The sequence below is a fragment of the Littorina saxatilis genome, linkage group LG10 (genome assembly GCF_037325665.1).
Source record: "Littorina saxatilis isolate snail1 linkage group LG10, US_GU_Lsax_2.0, whole genome shotgun sequence".
Lineage (NCBI taxonomy): Eukaryota > Metazoa > Mollusca > Gastropoda > Littorinimorpha > Littorinidae > Littorina > Littorina saxatilis.
In genome coordinates this window covers 34798040-34809376 of record NC_090254.1, presented here as the reverse complement: position 1 = coordinate 34809376, position 11337 = coordinate 34798040, and the positions used below count along the sequence as shown (strand labels likewise).

At 41.4% G+C, this 11337-nt stretch overlaps 1 protein-coding gene across 3 annotated transcripts in view; it reads left to right on the top strand.

The window, feature by feature from the left end:
* The first annotated feature begins 4469 nt into the window (after positions 1-4469).
* LOC138978663 (period circadian protein-like) overlaps positions 4470-11337 on the top strand; it is a 50204-nt gene continuing 43336 nt past the window's right edge. For all 3 annotated transcript variants that reach the window (XM_070351454.1, XM_070351455.1, XM_070351453.1), the window contains exon 1: positions 4470-4968. The gene's annotated coding sequence lies outside the window, so the exon portion shown is untranslated. The remainder of the gene's footprint in view (positions 4969-11337) is intronic.

Here is an 11337-nt window from a genome sequence, read left to right as displayed (position 1 = left end):
ACTGTTCATTGGAAATACAAACGCTAATTCTAAGGCATCCCTCGCACGTGATGTCATCCTTTTAACCCCGCCCAAACCGACGGGCGATTGCAGTTGTGTACCTCCAGCATCAGGGTGTGACGGAAACCAATAGCGGTGGAAGAAGGAGTCGAGTCGAAAATCCCAGTCTCAAAACGCTGGCGGAAGCCTGCTTGCTCTGGTGCAAGGATGTCTTCTTTCTCCAGATACCAAAGAAGGCGTTGATTCACCATCCTTTCCATGGTCTTGACAACACAGCTCGTGAGGCTGATTGGACGGTAGCTTGGGGCTTTCTTCTTGTCTTTTCCTTTCTTGTGTATAGGGATTATTGTAGCCTCTTTCCAAACTTGTGGGACTTGGCCTTCTTTCCAGCTGAGGTTGAAGATGTCGATAAGCTTGCAAACAGTAGCACTTCCCAGATGGTTCAGCATCGTTGGATATCCCATCGGGCCATGGCGACTTCTTGTTTTCAGCTTGCGTAGTGCCTGGCGTAGTTCCTGATGAGTGAAGGGTGCTTCCATGGCTTCTGGGCTAGCTTTGTTGTTTCTCCTCTCTCTTTGTTCCTTTCTTGCTTCCTTCTCAGTGTTTCTCTGCTCCAACACTGAGGTGGCTTTCGCTTGCATAGCTGTTGGCAAAGTGATCGGCGGCTTGCTTTCCAGTAAGAATTTCGCCTCTGTCTTCGATGGTGATGTTGGCTCCTCTCACTTCCTCATCGCTCAGCTGTTTGGTAAGTTTCCATACCTTTTCTCCCTTTTTCTCCAAGTTAAGTGAGGCTGTCTTCTCTCTCCAGCTTCTACGGATAGCTTGCAGCTTTTCTTTCAGGAATCTGGCCTTGGCTTTTTGGAGGCAGTTGTGGTTCTCTTGTGAGGGGATCTCCTCCGCGTTCTTCCTGGCAGCCTCAAGATCATCTTGGAGTTCTTGTAGTATGTTGCTCCAGTATGGCTTGTATTCTCTACGGGCTTCACGTGGGATGGTTTCTCTGGCTGCCTGTAGGACACAGGAGTTGAATTCCTTTGTGACAGTGAAGATGGCCCTGTCCTCTACCCGGACGCTCCGTGTGAGCTCACAGGTCCTGTGTCTGAAGAGCGCCCAGTTGGCCTTCTTGTAACTCCACCTCGCGTGGAGTGGCTGCATCCTCATACAATGCTTGTCGATTGTATGGTAGACTGGACGGTGGTTGCTTCCACCAAATTGCTTTCCCACCTCTCTCTGCATACTTCCATGCAGATCATCTGTGCAGAAGGAAAGGTCTGGGGCAGAAGTGCTTTTCCAGTGTCTAAAGTAGAAGGTGTGGGAATCATGTGGGTTGTTCACCAATTGTAGCTGATGATCGTCCTCCCAATTCTCGACCTCCTCCCCTCGTCTGTCCATGTGATCGTACCCCCAGCTCTGGGAGTGACTGTTGAAATCCCCGAGCACAAGGAAGTGGGAGTCGTCGGTTGGAATGGTGTCGAGAGAAAGGGGCCGATCACGGGGGCAGTAGTAGTTCAGGATATTCATTTCCACAGAGCCACTCTTGATCCTCAGCTTCTGGTACTCTGCTCCTTCCATGAACACCTCTGTCTGGCAGGCACTGATGTTGTTTCTCACCAGGGTCAGAATGCCCCCTTTGTGCCTATTCTCTCGGTCAGACCTGAAGGTCTGATAGCCTCTGATCTTGAAGGCTTTGTTGCTCTGCAGATGTGTCTCTTGTATGCAGCATACACTCACTTTCTTGCGCGGCAATCAGCGGTTGCTGTCGTTTGATGTTTCGGCCAGTCAAGTTGCTCTCTCCCGCTGTCCCCTGGCTCCACGAGACAGCTTGGAGGGACCACCAGTAGCAGAGGTTGGGCTCCTTTGAGGCATGGAGCCCGGCGCTGCACCTGCCTGGCGGGACTTCACAGGGCGAGCACTATCGCGTGCATTTTGGACTGTCAACATTTCATTTTGCGTTTTTGCGTGGATCTGTGGTTGGTTAAGGTACGCCTGTTGGCCCAGATCCTCCGACTTCAGCCCTTAGGTTTCTTTCGGGGTTACCCCGCCCTTAGTTCCTGGCTCAAAAACCTAACCCTGGGAACACATGGGGGATTTCTTACCGGGGGTCCCACCCCGGGGCTAGAGCTTTTAATGCGGCTCTTACCCGCATGGTGTAACCATCATCGGACACGTAGGGCATTTATAGGGTAGTCAGTGCCATCTGCCAACCCACCCCGTCCTGGTAGAGACACCGCTTTGGTCCGGGACTGCTTATTCTATATTCGCAGCTGGCCCCCATATCTGGGGGCCGTTCCCCTATGAGTTTTGGGGGACGAAATAACAGGCACAAAACAAGACTGAAAAACAAAATTGCCCTTTTACACATACCTTACACACGCATGCACGCAGAAGATAGATTCAATGCGTTTCACGTGTCTTTTCTGGTTGAATGCATTCAACAAAGTATCAACCAACGTTTCTGAATCTTTCAATGAAAAAAGATAAACTTATTTTGAACCAAACAGCACATACCAACGAAAGCTAAACACAGAAACACACACGCGCACTAACACAGAGTGAATGCAAAGCGCGAACGAACACGGAGGATTTTTGTAGGTCAGGTCGTGGGAAAGTCCACCCGAAATGTTCCACAGGGGAACTGGTTGTGTTTGTATTGTTTATTTTCTCACAGTGATGTTGATGGTTTTTACAGTGCCGTTTTGAAAGAATATTTTCTGAATTTCAGTGGGGCACACTTTTGACTTTTGGTTTGTTTATCTCGTCGAAGTAACATTCGAGTGTTTCTAAATCAAAACCTTCCAACACCGCTGGTGCAGATTAGACCTGCCTGACTGTCTGCGAGCGTGTGGAGCTGAAGACGAAGCCTCAATCGCCAAAGCGTCACCTATCTGTAGGTCCTGAGCATCGGATGTACGTTGATACGTGGTGAGATCCGCACGGAACTGTCTATGCAACTTTTCCTAGTCTTCCTAGTCACAGGTGCAGGTTCGATCTTTTCTTTGAAATTTCGTCCTCTGTCTACGTAGCAAAGCGTTTCGCCATTTTCGGTTTTCGTCAAGTTGCAGACGACGATAGCGAAAGTGGTCTATTGTTTTGTTTTGACCTTTCGTATTCAGGGTTCTTAATTGAAGCTTGGTAAAGCCGGGAGCTTGTCAGTCGTGTAAGTGGAAAGTTGACGAAGCTTTTGAAAACACTGAGAAATTGAATGAAGAAGAAAATGTGGCTTTCAGTTATATACAGGAGAACGGGGTTGGTGTTATTCTTTTTCCGTCAAACTGACTTAGTACACAGATAAAACGTGATTGACTGACCAAGGCCCGTTGGCACACTATTGAGAATGCACAACAAAATGTAACAACGCTTTGATACCGGCATTTTTCTACGTTCGTGATCACTTGAAATGAATACTGAAAACATAAGTGTTTAAGGTAGTGACTGAATGTATGTGAAGGTAAAATTTTTCAGAAATAAATGCATAATCAAAATAATTAATTTCGGCATCAAAGCGTGTAACATACAATCTTGCACACGTTTGCTTTAGTAGTGGCAAACCCAGTCTGAGAAGGAATGCGTGTCACACTGGCATTATCGCGTCTCGCATCCCATTCAGCAGATTTTTACTGGAAGTTGAAAAACTTGGGGAGTCAAAATTTCGTGGAGAGAGTAATCGGAGTAAGAATTTTGTACGAAATGTTTACTCCGGAGTAAATTTTTCGTGGAGTAAAAATTTCGTTTTACACCGGCATTTCCCGCTTCACCGTAAATTCATGAACTGTAGAAAACTTGCAAACACACTTATTTAAGCTGATGAGTGATGGGGTCTATGTCGACCAAAAGAGTGGGATTCCCTGTAGGTCGAGTTCCTGTAGGTGGATTCCCTGTGATACCTAAGACTTTAAAATTGGCAATCTAGTATACAGGGAATCCCACAGGGTGCAGTTTTTCAATAAAACTTGCAAACCATACTCGAATTTCTAAGAAATATCAAAAAAAGATCGAAAAACATCAAATTCTAACGATGTCGCTAAGCATCACGTGACTTTCATTGATATTAGCAAAACGCTACATGAACTACACCCTGTGGTAATCTCTGTATACAAGATTGCCAATTTTAAAGTCTTAGTATACAGAGAATCCACCTACAGGAACTCGACCTACAGTGAATCCCATTCTTTTGGTCGACATAGACCCCAACAGCCTTATTTAACGGTGGGTAACCTGGAGCTCTCTCAGTCTGAGTCCTAGGCATAATTACCACGGCATGTCCCAAATAGACACTAGTTCTGGGGACATAAAAACCAAGTTAGCAGCGAAGCTCTCTCGGTAGTCGGTGTCAGTGGCCCATTCTGAATATTCCGAGTCAGTGCAAGTCGCGCTCGGCTATTGCCGACGCACATGTTAGTGGCCGTGACGCTGGGTCGTTAAGTTGGCGGAGATCGCCGGATAGTACCGAGTCTCCCCGACGTTATCATAAACACGTGAAACCGCATGTGAAGGCAAATCAAGTACCATGCAAATTACGGCAGATACTGCGGTTTTCTTATCGTGCATGCATCGTGCGGACAAGGAGCTGCGGACTTCGAAAATATGCAAGAGGCACAATTCGTCAGTGTGAACTTGAACTCGCAATGAACAGTATCCCAGTGAAAAGTAATTCGACTCTACCAGTACCACTCAGGGGCTATAACTGCGTATCAATGAAAACAGTGCAAGAAGGAGGACTTGGTGTGTTTACTGTGATCAAATTCGCTCTTCTTCGCCTACCTTTTGAACAAACTCAACGATCTGTGACTTAATTTTGTGTCTACAGAGTACCTTGCTCCGATTTTGTCTGGCAGAGAACAAGAACTAGTTGAGATTCGACGCGTTCGATGCTGATTTTATCATTATATTTTGGTCTGTCATTTGTCGGCAGTGCTGTGCAGTCTACCCTGAGAACTTGCGTTCCTGGGGCCTTGGAGTAATATTTTTTGGGTAAGATCTGTGTGTCTGTGATTTTTAGTTCGACCGTATTCAAGATTTCATTTTCTGTTTTCATAATGTAAGAACATGATTTGATGTGAAATGTGTTGCAGAACGTTCACCTTAGCCTTAGGGTCATCATGATCATGGGCATGCATTACTCTAAAGCCAATGCAGTTACTGTTCGCCTGCATCGGTCGGAATTAAATAACTGAATTACATATATTATTTACTAAAATTAGATGCAATTACGAAATATACGTAATTCCAGCTTTTCCCACCGGCTTTCCCGTTCAATGGCGTAATTCCATGTGGTTGATGTCGCTTAAGTTACCGCTGCACGGACCAACCGTATTGTCGCGACACATGCCTGTAGACGTCAGCACCCAGCGCAGTGCGAACATTTGTCTCTCTTGCTTCCTCACAGTTCTGTTAGTGTTAACAAAGTACAATGCGTACAGGACTTTAAAGTTTGAGGCAACAGGTGAGATAGTTTGATGAATAGATTTGTGTTTATTTTAGTGATATATAGGCCTACATGTCTATATAATATAATATATGTTTGTTGATAATAATATATATGTGTGATTTGGTAAATATTGTTGTACTATTCTGCTCCATATTTCCATTGAAATTGAGATGTCATACCGTTGGATTTACATTACCGGTACACAGAATCTATATGGAATCTATCTAAATTGGACCATTGGCGAAGGGAAAAATTGGTTTACAAAAAATTCAGTAAAACCATCTACCCGTAATGAGGGTCACCAGGGGGGGATCTGTGCACGTGCACGTTGAGGCCAAAAGTGCCATGCACGGTGATCCACGGTGCACGTTACGAAAAAGCTCCATGCACGCCGGACCTCTGTGCACGGTGCACACTACGAGAATTTCCCCATTCCCATGCACGTTACGTCCAAAAAGCCCATTCCCGGTGCACGTGGTAAAGCATCGCCCCCCCTCCGTTATATAAATTTTATTACCATAAAAACAACATAGAATTAGAAACATATCAGTATATAATATAGTTCTAGATCATTCCCCTTGATTGTTGTATATTATTTAACGTCAAAGCAGCCGCTACATCAACTTTCTGACACTGACAGATGAACACTTGCCTTGTTCAGGGACCTATATTATAATATAGGTCTATGCCTTGTTGAATAATTCGACAACAACCTTGCAAGAGCGTGCTTGCCTTTGGTTGACTCGTAATGGTCAGATTTAGATACCCTCCTGTTGGATTTTAATTAGGACAATGCACCTTCCTTCAACATTGACTGAAAACACCCGGTTAAAAGCAAAAATTGCCGCTTACGGAACACATTGATCTTGCCAGGGAAGTCATCTATGCTAAACTTTACGATTTGGAGACCTGAGAATGAAGTGCCTGTTAATAAACTCAGCTGGTTGGAATTATACATCTACCCTAGTCTAGCCAGTTCGTACATGTACGTTCAATTTGTAAACTATACTTACTAGTACTGAGTACTACTATTCACACATACCTGCATGGCTTTAACTTTTAAGGCTAATGCTGTTTCTTAGTCGTATATAACATGTGTTTTTGAAGGGATAGCGAATATATATGAATAATAAATCAATAAAGCGGCCAACGCTGTATGTATGTAAGAACCAGTGTAATCTGGATCCATACAGAACTAATTTGCTTTCAAGATGGCTGACCCATTCATTAGATCAGTAAATCTCAATGAGTAATGGAGATGTGGGTTTGAAGGGGTTGGCAACGTTGTATGTCTATGTGAACTTTTTTTTCCCCGAAAAAGAGCATGGTGTTGTAGGTATTATTGTTATTATTTACCAGTTATTGTGTCAACCAACATTACTGGTAATTTACATAGGTTTATTTTGTTAAAAAAACGAGTGAAAAAAATTCAGGTGGTCAGTCCTATAGTACTGGTTTTGAGGGCTACTGACAATTTTTATTATATTTAAAAAACAAATGTTTGTACTTAGTACTAGTAGACTTCATTTTGACTGGTTACAGTAATAAAATGACTCTTTGTTGTTGGATGTATACATGAATGCATTCTCCTTGTCATCAGTACTAGTAGACTTCATTTTGACTGGTTACAGTAATAAAATGACTCTTTGTTGTTGGATAAATGAATGCATTCTCCTTGTCGTCTAGGTGATACCGGTTTATGAAACAATCAATGCGACCACTGCTGGACTTAGCGCTGTAACTGTATGCGTGACAGTTGCATGATGAAGTCAATTTCATGGCTTTTGCATAGCTCAATGCTTGAGATTACTGAGTCCCATGAAATTGAATCGCCTTGTTACAATGTTAGCAAATGAATCATGTGTGTGCTACACATATTTTGACTTTTTTAACATAAATTTGCTAAGGATACTAACACATTTAAATATTTCCTGGACTCGAGCAAAAAAATTGGTAGACATGAACATGGTGTGGATTTTGACAAATAGATAATTAAATTATCATTCATTACAGATGTAAAGAAAACGTACCAATAAGACAATGAGATTGAGAGGACCTTTTGAAAGGCTGCAAGGCCTAGGCTATATATGACAGTTGTACTACAAGTTTGATATAACCTGTGTTTCTCTTGTGATGCTGTAAAAAAAACTGTAAAAAAACATTGCATTGAAAGGTCCATAATCCATTGTACAGTAACAACAGAAGGGAGAAACAAGTCGCGTAAGGCAAAATGACTACATTTAGTCAAGCTGTGGAACTCACAGAATGAAACTGAACGCACTGCATTTTTTCACAATGACCGTAGTCCGCCGCTAGTGCAAAAGGCAGTGAAAGTGATGAGCCTGTTTAGCGCGGTAGCGGGTGCACTGTGCTGCATAGCACGGCGGCTTTACTGTACCTCTCTTCGTTTTAACTTTCTGAGCGTGTTTTTAATCCAAACATATCATATCTATATGTTTTTGGAATCAGGAACCGACAAGGAATAAGATGAAATTGTTTTTAAAACGATTTTGGAAATTTAATTTTAATCATAATTTTTAGATTTTTAATTTTCAGAGCTTGTTTTTAATCCGAATATAACATATTTATATGTTTTTGGAATCAGAACATGATGAAAAATAAAATAAAAGTAATTTTAGATCATTTTATAAAAAAATGATTTTAATGACAATTTTCAGATTTTTTATGACCAAAGTCATTAATTAATTTTTAAGCCTCCATGCTGAAATGCAATACCAAAGTCCGGCCTTCGTCGAAGATTGCTTGGCCAAAATTTCAATCAATTTGATTGAAAAATGAAGGTGTGACAGTGCCGCCTCAACTTTTACAAAAAGCCGGATATGACGTCATAAAAGACATTTATCCAAAAAAACGTCTGGGGATATCATACCCAGGAACTCTCATGTAAAATTTCATAAAGATCGGTCCAGTAGTTTACTCTGAATCGCTCTACACACGCACAGACACACACACACACACACACACACACACACATACACATACACCACGACCCTCGTCTCGATTCCCCCTCTATGTTAAAAAATTTAGTCAAAACTTGACTGAATGTAAAAAGACTCCCCAGCATCAAGAAACTTAATTTGCCATTGCTATTCATGACTTTGTGAATAAGGAAGAAAGTGTATACTTAAGTTATGGAGAGTGAACTCATGGTCCTTCTATTGTGTTAAGTTACAGTACTTAGTTAAAAAAACAGTACTTAAGTTATTACCCGAAACTTTTTTGGTCAAACTATTACAGTATTAGTGCTATTAGTAGCACGAAGACTGAACTTAACTGTTTATATAATATGAGCTGAATGTAGTGAATCTTCAGCCCTTCAGGAATGCCTCAAAGAGCAGAACTTGTGCAATCCTCCACAACATGATCTCGCAAATCACAGCCCACTCCTTTTTGCCCTGAAGGACTGTTTTGACAAATCAAGTAACACACCAAACACCTGCCACTACCAGTGTCTCGCGCAATCCTTAGTTCTAGTTCTAGAATAAATGAATGACAATATCATCTCTTTGAGTTTGACACTCGGCACATTGAGTTTAAAGTAAACAGACCTACATCATATCTGTATGTTGCCCCCAAGTTTGGTCAAACCGAACTAAAATGTGTATCCATCTGTTTTGCTATTCACCTTGAACCTACCATGCAGCTGTAACCTTTAGTAGAAGTACTAGAACACCACCCCTATTATAGTTTTAACTTAAATGTAAGAATAAGAGTTTTAAGGCTCTAGTTTTCCAAAAGTTCTGTTACTGTTGATACAGCACCTGTAAATTTACCTTTATTCTCTCTCTCTCAAAAGCTCTTGACCCTCCCCCCCTCCTTCCACCACAACCTTTGGCTAATTCAGTTATTTCTTTGTCTCCTAGCATTTTGTCTCAATTGTCTCAGATCTTTGGGAGTTTTAAAAATAAAAGGGGGTTCCACTATTTCTGTCTGCAAAATCATATATATGATTGGTTCTCTCTGTTGCACCCAAACACACTTTTCACTGAGAAATGATGTTGATTACAGCAAAACCCCCCTTTTAAGACCTCCAAAAATCTGAGAAAATGAGGTCTTAAAAAGGAGGTAGATTTACAGATGCTATGAACAGAAAATCTGAAAAATCAAGGTCTTAAAAAGGGGCAGTCTTAAATTGGCGGCTCTTAACTGGAGGGTTTCACTGTAGTTTTCAAAACAAAGGTTGTGAAATTCTCTTTCAAAACAACTCTTTTTAATCTGGAAAGTGCTGTGTGGCTGTACTTACTTTTTTAATCAGGTGAATATTGATATTTGTGGGCATATGTTCAGATAAATGCATCGCATGACTGAATGAAATATTGTTGCAAAAACAATATGCATTATCAGCAGTTTGCAACAAAAAGATATTTTAAAAGCAGTACATTTTTAATTGCCATTGGACAGTCCATAGTCAGGGCAGATATATATGTGACAAGTCGAAAAGTTGTGCACAAAAGCGGACAGATGTGATGAAAGATAGTCACTTATTTATTTTTATGATGCAAACAGCATTTTTACAATGAAAATATTGTATTGTAAACAATCATGACCAGCAATCTTGTTATTAAATTTGTTACTGTCTTTTGCATCTTTGTGTGCTCCAGTGCATAACAAAATGCGTATCGATTCAGTTCTTTGAATTAAAACTGGAATCAGAATGACTTGGTCCTGATTTCCAGTTATATTATTGCAGAAGCTACTTTTTCCAGAGTTTTTTTTTCCTGATCTGACTATTATTTTATTTTATTCTATTCTTATTATTGTTATTTAATTCTAGTATTAGAGTAGTCTAGACAGTTTTTATCTGTCATCAAGGTGTCCAGAATACGTGTTCTGAATGAGGTTAAATGGCCGCCTTCTGTGGGCACTCCCTTTCCAGAAAAATCAATGTAGGTGACGTGCCAGTATGGCAGTAAATACTTGACATGCACACACAGGCAACCTCCTGATTTATCCCGTATCACGACTATCAGGTTTGGACTATCAGGTTTGTCGTCACACTGAATCATGAATTAATTTCAAAATGCTTACTCTGCTTTTGCTGTGTGATGTCACTTCCGTGGGGCTATTTAAGCTAATTAATCTAAAATCATAGAGAATAGAACAAGAGGTTACTCTATTCTCTATGCTAAAATGAACTGTCCCATTTTCAGTCTTGGAGTCAAATATATACGTGAGCTAGTTCCTAAGTTAATATTGTAATAACGGCCTTTTGCAACAGTCTTCTAACTGGCCTACTGTTTTTGTTGTGTCCATGAATATGGACGGTTTTGTTTTTGCTTTTTGTTATCATTACATTTTATCAGCCATATTTTGAAGATTTGTTTAGATGAAGTCCTCAGGCTATTTACGTAATGTAAAAATAAGTGATACATATAAATAGTGCAGGCTTGTTTGTTTGTTCGTTCATGGGCTGAAACTCCCACGGCTTTTACGTGTATGACCGTTTTTACCCCGCCATTTAGGCAGCCATACGCCGCTTTCGGAAAAAGCATGCTGGGTATTTTCGTGTTTCTATAACCCACCGAACTCTGACATGGATTACAGGATCTTTTTCGTGCGCACTTGGTCTTGTGCTTGCGTGTTGTACACACGGGGGTGTTCGGACACCGAGGAGATTCTGTACACAAAGTTGACTCTGAGAAATAAATCTCTCGTCGAACGTGGGGACGAACTCACGCTGACAATGGCCAACTGGATACAAATCCAGCGCGCTACCGACTGAGCTACATCCCCGCCCAGTGCAGGCTTTATTTATCGAGTATGTACTAAGATGCGCTCATAAACAAGGCAATGTGAATGGCAAAATTGAGATTATAGTGATAGTTTATTTTTTAACACAATCTCCAATACCGCCCTAGGGTCAAGGAGAGGAAATTGAAGTACTGTGCTAT